Source organism: Condylura cristata, unplaced genomic scaffold (assembly GCF_000260355.1).
Source record: "Condylura cristata isolate star-nosed mole 26May11 unplaced genomic scaffold, ConCri1.0 scaffold00013, whole genome shotgun sequence".
NCBI classification, from domain to species: Eukaryota; Metazoa; Chordata; class Mammalia; order Eulipotyphla; family Talpidae; genus Condylura; species Condylura cristata.
Genome location: NW_004567114.1, coordinates 44295490 through 44305717, shown reverse-complemented (window position 1 = coordinate 44305717; position 10228 = coordinate 44295490). Strand labels below are relative to the sequence as shown.

The following is a 10228-nucleotide window of genomic DNA, read 5'->3' as shown; positions in this document are numbered from 1 at the left end:
TTCTGCTCCCCACTTTGTCTCTGGTGAATCTTCTCACCGCCCCTGCACCTCTGGCCTGTACCCCAGTTCTGTATGCACAAATAATCTTTAAAAATAATAATTAAAAAAAATGTAGATAGAAGCTTTAAAATGCTGGAAACATCTTGGAACTTCCACAACTTTGCAAGCTTTCTAGTAATTCTAGCTTATATTTTAAATTAATTAGATTTTTATTCTTTATTTTGGAATAGACAACAGCTCTAAAATATGGTGTAGTTAATGGGATATCATCTCACACCTGTGAGAACGGCCCATTTCAAAAAGACCAGAAAAAAGTGCTGTTGAGGATTAGAGAAGAGAGAACCCTCCTACCCTGCTGGAAGGAATGCAAACTGGTCCAACCATTATGGAAAGCTGTGTGCAGATGTCTCAAGACATTAAACATGAATCTTTCCATTCAGCTCACTCTTAGCCATCAACCCCCCCCATTCAAAAACTCTCTTCAAAAGGAAATTTTCATACCCACTGTTATTGCAGCACTATTTACTATAGTTGAACTATGGAAACAGCCTCAATGTCCCAGAACAGATCAGTGTATTAAGAAAATGTAGTCTATATTCACAATGGAATACTACTCAGTGGTCAAAAACGATAAACTCATGCCATTTGTGGCAACATGGATGGATCTTGAAGGGATAATTCTAAATGAAGTAAGACAGAAGGAGAAAGATAAATACAGGATGGCAACACTAGTAGGTGGACTCTAAAGTAAATAAACTAATAGATAAAGAGAAGCTGATAAAAATAACTCACCCTTGATAATTGATTACAGAAATGATACATTAAGTGGGGATAGAGGATAGGTGAAAGGAGAGAACAAAGAGGGAAGAAAACACAATGCTTTATGTTCATGGCATATGAGTTTGTGTGGTTATAATGAGGTGGTAATAACTAATGGAGGAACCCCAATATTACCTCAGTTAAAAATTAAGTATCACTGTAGTAAAAAATTTTAAATGGCACTAAATGCCAAAGCACATAAGAAAATACAGGTTAATTTAATGAGATCATTATTAAAAACATATTTCAGACATCAATGCTCATAAACAATGAAAATACAACTACTTGCCTTTTTAAAGGGCCCATGCTTCATATTATGTCCCCAGCTGTAACATCTTGATGTTAGGAATTATATTTGATGGTGTCAAATAAATATTGTTGATTTTTAAACTGAAATTGAAATTCTCTACTCGAAAAAAATTCATAAACAAACTGCTTATCTCAGAAAATAACTTTTGTCAATAGTTAGCTTCCCTATTAATTTGGAAATATAAATTTAAATTACTTGAGAGTTGAAATAAATTTTATCATAACCTATGATTGTAATTAATGGACCAGCATTCTCTAGTAACTTATGTATATATCTATTCCATTTACATTAGAATTAAATGTTATTAATGGTTGGACAGATATTTATGTATCCCTTTGGAAATAATACTTCAAAAATGTATAATGTTTACATTTCTTAACTTCTATGTTCCTTTATAAAATGAAAGAATAACTGAAAACCCATTTGACATTAAAGACACATAACAGACACAATTGAAAAACAAAGACACTAACAATGTTGCCCTACACATGAGTCATTCAAGAAGCATCTTGGTTAAATAGTCTCCAGATGGCAGTCTAGTACTACCTCAGTCAAAAATTCCACTAGAGACTCTGGTGATGCCTGTGTCCTCAATTCCTGGCAAAGAGAACAGTTTCCATTATCCTGGCTGAAACTTAGTAAAGACTCAGTTTGTTCATTGATAAAATATACAAGAATTATTCTATACCATTTAACTATGTTTGCAAGTAAATATAAATAAATTAATTCTTCAGGTTCATATCTTTTAAAGTATAAAGGGGCACATGGGTATAGATTACAAATCTCAACATTTTTTAAATAATATTACATTTACTCAACATGACATCCAAACCAAAATCTAAGTAACAGTTGTGCTTTTTCCTCTCAAAAAAGTGATATTTCCATTGAACCCATATTCATACATGATCAGCCATAAGTAATTAAAATAATTCTTTTACAAAAAAATTCAGTAAAGCCTTGCCTTTATTCATCACTAGCAGTACATAAACATAAAATCTTAGTCTTACATAACATTTTAGAAATTTTAAAATATAGGCCTTCACAAGCATTCCACATTGTCTATTCTGTACTTTATTAAATATACATCATTTTTCTATATTCTCTGCTTATATATTGTAGTAATCAGCTCAGACTTTCATAAAAAAACACATAGACTATGTGGCTTAAGCAAAATAAATTATTTCATGGTTTTAGAGGCTGAGAAATTCAAGATTAAAGTCCAGCCTCACAAGGTCTGTAAAGTTCTTTTCCTGGCTTACAGACACCACCTTTTTGCTGTGTATTTACAGATCAGAAATCTCTATTTCTTTTCTTAAAAGGTTGCCAGTCCTATCGCATTGGAAACCCACCCCTATAATACATTTAACTTTAACCAACTTCTGTAGGCCCTGTCTCCCAACATGGTAATTTTGGGAATTAAGATTTCAACATGTGAGTGTGTGGGGAGTGGTGGGAGCACACGTTCATGTGTAGCATCAGTTAAAAACAGGATTAAATGGCTTTAATTTATAGTATAGTCAATTTTCTTTTGATCCTATTTACATTTATGAGAATCTGATAACTTTTCTACTACTACTTAATTGGTGAATACTCTGCCAGATCCTTTTTCATGATTTGAAAATCATGATGCATTGTATAACTGAAATCTTAAGCAAAAGTTATTTAGAATAAGCAATACATACTGTGTTAGAGACATACCTAGAGAATTCACAAATGAAAATTAATGCAAATATAAAGAAAATAAGTCAGTAGACAAAGATATAATAGTTTCTTTGAATATCTTTATTTTTCAAAACCAAAAGAATGGTCATAGCAACTGAGTTGAAAGGAGGGCCAGAGGAATAAAAATATTAGTTGGGTAAAGTGTTTAAAAAAGCAATCAGACTGGGAATTCACTTTCAGAATCAGGTAAGTGTGGGTCAGGAAAATATTCTTTCTTATACTTTTCTAGTTTCTTGGCTGATAAACCACATCCACTTCTTCAGTAAAGCCTGTATAGGCTTTTACTTATAGAAGTAAAACAAGCAGAAGTTCAATAATAGTATATGTGCTGTATACATGGGAGGTACAAGCAAAACTGAATAGCTCCCTCAAATGGCCCAAGTCATCAACTTTTATATGTAAAGATATATATATATATATATATAAGGAGGCAGTAATGGGAGATTACTAGGAAAATCTCACTAAATTGGGGTGTGGTTACAATGCCTGTTAAATCACTGCTTTGTCCATTGTTAAGAACTTCTAAATAATTGGTCATTCTTGCTCCTTGGTACACAAAGAAAAGACATTCTTTTGAATAAAGAGTTCCTTATAAATGTTAATGTCTCTTACAAAATGATATGTTCTAATTGATTTTAAGAACTACTCTCTCTTCTCTTTAAAAAAAATGACTGTATGATCCTTATGTATAGTCTACTCTCCTTCATAAGATTAGAATTGAAGTAAAAGAAAATCCATACATTAACCTGATATGTAAATATAATGTGTGAATACAGAAAGTGATAATTTGGTATTCAAATATACTATAAATATTACAATGTGGTAAATTTAATTATATAATTACATCAATTATCTCAGAGAATACAATCTATTGTTTTCATACTGTGTTGTGGACTATAAATAAGGAAAGCATGTAAAATAATCCATAGCTATTATTTTTAAAATGCCACCATTTTTTATTATAAGGGTTCTACATTATTCCTTAAATAAATTAATGGAATGCAAGTTAGAAGAATACATCACCAGAAAGCAAAATTGATGAAAAGCTTAAAATGAACAGCTTCTAACAGGGTTGAAAAAAACATTTAAATCTTTGCAGTTAATTGAAAACCATAAATAGTAAGTCATTATTAGAAAAAGAAAAAGAAAAAAAAACTCCAGTAAATTTTTAAGCTAGAGAATTTATATGAATATAAACACAAAGTAAAAGTCCATGTTATGAATAGTAAATGACTGCATTTTAATTATGAAATAAACACTAGATTCCATTTTATAATACTTTATAAATTTGCATGACATATGCATGTATTTGTATTTTTATATATTAAAGAATAGCTAGAGGCTGAAACTATTGAATATTGAAATACACTTAATCATTTTAGTATCACTACCTCATTTATTATTCCTTAAGAAATATAATTATTCACTAAAATTGTTTTTTTATTCATGGTAAGTAAATAAAAGTGGAAGATATGTAAGATTTCTCAAATATCTTCTCTCCCAACTTCCCAAGAAATGAGAAGGGAATCATAAAAATCTTTTGAAATTTGATGACTAGGTGTAATATGAACTAGGGAAACTATGAACTAGGGAGAAATGATCTTCTACTACCTTGGATAAAAGCTATTGTTTCAGTGTCTTGTTATTAGGAAGATAACTCATGCAAACAACAGACAAGTCTATTTCCTGTATTAAGAAGGGATGATTTTTAAATGGCCTCATTATTATTAATAAAGTAGTGAAGAACTCAAACAATAGCAATCAGTTATTCCAATAGCAACATGGGTTGAGCCAGAAATAAAACCACAAAATCTCTTCCAGGAATATATGGACATAACTACAAATAATGTTTTACCAGCTAGTCACACGTTCCTTTAGTCAGTCCAGCCTTTGTGGGATGGATTGGAGGGACAAATAGTAGTGCTCTCTGGAGGATATTCTTTCCAACAATCCTGGAGAATATTTACGAAATAAATACAGGGGAAAAAAGTCAGCTCCTTGTCAATAATTAATCTAGTTCAGTTCCAGTCACAAAGGTATAGAGATATTTGCAAACATGGCATTCCATTTTCTAGAGCCCTACAGATAGGAAAGTTCTATATACTAGGTTAGATTTTCATGTGTCAGATAATTCAGTTTCTTTCTCTTGTAAAGATGACTGTGGTGGAAGAGTGTGTTAACTTTGGCGGTGGGTGTGGTAACATTTTTCTGAAGAGGTATGAATTTATAACTCTAAATCATACACAGTGTTACAAACCAATGTTACTTCAAATAGAATGAAACATTTAACAGGTGTCCTTTATTCAAGTCTTATCTACATGAAGTCACTAGCCTAGCTCTTTACAACTTAAAACCTAACTCTGCTTTGCTGAGATCAATTTCAGAAAAAAAAAGTTGCCAAAAACTCAAAAGAAAACTTTATTGAGTAATACAGACTAGGAGTTTTCCTACTTATTTGCATATTTAAACCGAATTTGTGGTGATATTATGTTGTATTGATATTATGTTGTAGAATGTACTAGTATACATTCTAATACTTTAGACTGTATATGAGCTTCAAGACTTCATATTGTTTTCTTCCATTCTATGCATATTTAGATTATTTTGAATATACTGAAGAAGTGATTGGTATCATCACAGAGGAAACAGGAAAGGCAGAGACATACATAAAGGTAGGTTTTCTTCTAAATTTTAGATGCAAATTACCATCCTATATTTTCAAGCTATTCTTAACTGACCATGCTAATGTTATTTAAATTTATGTAAATGTGCATATATTTAAATCCTCTTAAGGACTAGAGCTGAGAAGGCTAAAATCCTCAGAATATTCCTAATGTATTCAATTAGCAGTGGTTGGATTTGTGAATTTATAGTTGTGTTTGAGGATATAATCAATAAATTTTTATTTAGCAAAGAGAAAGACATATCAAAGTTTGTTATTTTGTGGGAAGGGAGACTGACCATTATTATTAAGCAGCATTACATTTTTTTTTTTTAAGATTTATTTATGCTTCTAGAACTGAAGTACAGCCCAGAGTTTCAGGGACGGTGACAGGATTCACCAAAGATGAGAGGGGAGGAGCGGGTGAGACAGGAGAGGTCTGCTGCGCCATGTGGGTCACCTCCTGGGAGGGGATTAACTCACACTGAAGTGACTGTGCTAGCTTGCAATTCTGTGTCCGAACTGGTCGTGCCACCCCGGAGGGCCCAGGCAGCATTACATTTTATCTTTGCTTTTAGATGAGCATTTGTGTTCTGCTTGCTTAGCTTGGTTTTATTTTTGCTAGTCACCTATTTCTTAACCAGTTGCCCCTCAAAACCATTTTAAATATTAGCAAGATACTGCTGACAGCTCATCAGTGATATACACTGAATCCTGAAGGAGTTATTGTAGAAATGAATTTAATTTCTATATTTAATTTCATTATAATTTTGTTATCAACCAGTATTTTTGAACATGTGTGTAAACATAAAAAAAAATGTAAGGTAATGTGCATTTGTTAATTTGTCCTCAGTTACTAGTTTTTCAAACTTGAAGCTTAGTTTTCTAGATATGGGTTTTACAAGGTACTGTATTGCTAAAGATTCTTTGTTCTGTCACTATTATTTACTTACAAATGATGTAAATAAATAACTGAATTGTTTGCTAATTGGGATGAAAAGTAATTAATTTTAATGAACTAGAAAGGCTATCTTATGCTAATTCTTTTCAGTTTAAGGAAAGAAAATATGGACATATGTTTCTTGGAATTTCTTGAAATACAGTTTTAGAATATGTTAACTGAACAACAGAATGGGCATAAATGCTTACCAAAAAGTCTTCACATAGATAAAATGGATGAGATAATGCAAAATAGCTTAGGTCAACACTCTAATATCAATTCATTTTGCAAGTGTCTTTTTAAAAAATGAGGCAATAGTCAAAGATAGGTAAGGGAAGAGAGCAGGATGCACTTTGAAATACAAATAACTTTCATTACTTTTCCAACTTTGCTTTGTAACCAAAAGGAAAAGTATTTCAGCATTTTGTAATTCACAATCCTCCTTACATAAAATGATGTAATGCAATTTACTTCCTTACTGGCGATGAGACAGTTCTTTAAGTAGATAATGAGAAATTCACACACTATCTGATGAGATTTTTAAGATTAAATATATTTCAACTACCACTTTGAATGAAAAATATGTACAGATGAAGGGAAAGATGAGTGAGTCACTTTATGACTTAAAATAAATAGCCCTATCTTTTATTTTATACATAATTAAAAGAGGTAAATTAAGACAGTGCTAGGGTCTGCTATTACACATGAAGAATTTGTAACAAAAAAGTCAGTTGACTATTACACGTTTTTAAATATCAGTGCAAAAGGTTTGCCGCCGTGGAAGTTTTTCATGCTTGCTAATTTTTTAGTTATTGAACTGTGATTTAAAATGGGGCATGCAAGGAGTGTACATAGCCTGGTTCAAATAGCAATAAACATGACTTCAAGTAGATGTTCATAGAAAAATGTCTATCTACAGAATTAGGAGAAGGTAAGGCTGCCAGTAAAATCCAGGCACCAGAAGGAAGCATGTTCCTAATCAGAATCCTCTAGAAAGCTGCATGAGTCCTGAGCCTGGAAGAACTGCCTGGTAATACTTAAGAAGCAATGAGAGGGAAAAAGCACATATGCTGCAATGTGTCCCTCAGGCTCAAATGGTCTTTTGCGTTGTGCTTAGTATTTGTGGCTGCCACACAAGTCACAGGGTGGCCTTCCTCTTAATCTTGCCTACGGATTCAAATAGCTTCCTTGCTATGAATTATAGACCAAAAAGAAAAAAAAAAAGAATTAAGTTGAAATTTATACTGCTTCTTACAAAAAGCAAAATCATCTTCTGCTGTGCTTGTACACACTGTAGGGGAGGATCCCCATTAGTGCAGGGGAACACTACCTGCAGGAGTACTAGCGATGGGCTGTGGCTCACAGGCTCTCCCACAGGGCCACAGAGCAGACCTACAGCCAGTCAGCACTGACGCCATCTCAGCAGGCACCTGTGTCTTCTTGAGGAAATTGTCTCTGCAGTTACTTGCTTGCAAATGGTATTAAGTGCCTGGCATGTAATACACGATGCACAGTGAGCACATGTGTCCTCAGAGCTATTACTCTAATTTTTCTTATAAGCTTGTCCTATGGTTTACTCATCAGTGATCTAAGAATAAAGAATGAAGAGAGAAAATTGTGCTAGAATTTCTTTACCACGTTCTCAGTCTTGAAGTTGAGGGAGCAGCTCTTAATCTTGTACCTTTGTGTATACATATAGCCAATAAAATGGATAAAGGAGTTTAAAGAGGTCAACCATGGTCTTTTTATCTGTTAAAAATCATAAATATATTTTCATGGATTTTAAAATCTCAAAATCTTTAAGATAATCTTGTTACATTAGCCCTTATAAAGTTAACTCTGGGACTAATACTTCTCTAATATGTGTTTACTTTTTTTCCAGCTTCGTATAGGAATTGTCAATATAAATTTGTATTCAGGATTTTCCAAAAGCCTGACATGTTTCACCAGTTAAATTATTCCCACTCTGAAGGATTATACAAATAAATATACTTCTGTTTCCCATTGAAAGGAAGTAGCTGTATAGCATTTGAATTGAATAAATCTGAATATTAGTTCAGGAGCTGAGCTTTTATTAAAGCTAGAGGAAACAGAGTTTTGTGTTTTATTATTATTATTATTATTATTATTGAAAAGGAGAAAAGGGAGAATTCTATTTGACCACACAGAGAGATCTCATTGACATTCCTTCTAAATGACTCCCAAGTAGAACAGATGTTCAATAATTATAAACCAGTAAGAATTTTCAATATTGTTCTCAGTGGTTCATTATTTTGTTATTTTCTGACTAAGTGGGCATCTTTGCAGTACACACAAAACTACAATGTGACTTATTATTTTAAATGGTTAAGCCTCTGATCCCTTTTTCATGCACAGCTAGGGGTTTGTCAGTTGGCTTTGTATTCCCACCTCAGGACTGAGCTGTCACCTGGCAATGCAATGGAGTCCTAATTCGTGTCTGTTTTTTCTGCAGTCCCCAAAAGCAGGCAGAGTGATGTGTGAATTATAAGTATAATGCCATTGTCACTATGGACCATGCCCTCTACTCCCAACTCTAATGCCTCGATGAATTTGCAATCTTCCCAGATATTACAGTGGTGACATAGTTAAATGTAGTGCAGTGTTGGGACTACTGGGTAGTGGGGTGGCTGGGGGGTGGGGTGGTGCAAGAGGTAGGGCAGCTCCACAGAAGGGAGCAATGAAACAGCCTGAAATTTTCAGTTCACTTAACATTCACACTAAGGCTCAATAGAGCCAAGCGAAGAGTAGCTTCTGGGAAATAGTGGAGTATTTTTCTTTTTTACTAATGGTTATAATGACATATTGTGTATCCGAAAAACAAGTTAGAAAGGCAATCTTGAATTCTCTGTGACAGTTTTAGCACAGATTCCCATTCTGTAAAATTCTCATTAGCCATTCAAATTTCTCTAAAGTTATATGATAGGTGACATGATGGCATTCTGACTGAATATTCCCTCCTGTGCTTTGTGAATTGTTTTTTTGTTTGTTTGTTATCAGGAATTGGTATAAATCTTGGTTTGGAGATTAGTAATTGAATGACTTCATGACACAGTAATATTTTGCCCAAATCATGTTGCTTATTTTTCTCCAAGTCTTATTTTACAACTTTTCTTTATCTAATCCTTTGTGCCATTTTTGCTCTTACATATTGCATCCTACGTGTACTTAAATAGCATGTTCTATTCAACTCATTCAAAAGAGCTTTTAAAATATTATTGAAAAATAAAGAAAAAATTTCTAATGATTATAAGAAATAATTATATATCCCTCCTCCCCCCCAAAAAAACAAGATTAATTTCTCTAGATCCATGGAGGAATTTGAACCATATTCTTATTGCAGTTTAATGAACTTTCTGAATACTGATACTAACTCATTTATTACTATCTCTCTCCCCATAAAGATTGCAAATATGTCAAATAAGCCAAAAATCATCTTAGTTACTGAACTTTTACTTTGACCATGTTTTGCATTTTTTCTCTAAATATTTTCTGATCTTGATTACATATGATGCAACTGTCCACTAATTTTATTTCTTCTTATTGTGTTTTGCAACTTGCTGGTTTATAATTAGCACGCTGGTATTTATTTTATTTTGAATAGTGGTCATTTTTATATTGAGACTTCATTGATTAGTCCATATACCAGTGAGCCCTCTCCATAATGTGAGAATTTGGAAACTTGTTTATCTCTAGACAGGCAAAATTCATATTATAGTACAAATACCCGGAGAAAATTTATGACAAATACTAAGCA

At 32.8% G+C, this 10228-nt stretch overlaps 1 long non-coding RNA gene across 2 annotated transcripts in view; it reads left to right on the top strand.

The window, feature by feature from the left end:
• The window catches only part of LOC105853595, a 179165-nt gene that overhangs the window by 23589 nt on the left and 145348 nt on the right, over nucleotides 1–10228 (top strand). For both annotated transcript variants that reach the window (XR_001145420.1, XR_001145421.1), the window contains exon 2: nucleotides 5450–5523. This is a non-coding gene — a long non-coding RNA (uncharacterized LOC105853595). The remainder of the gene's footprint in view (nucleotides 1–5449; nucleotides 5524–10228) is intronic.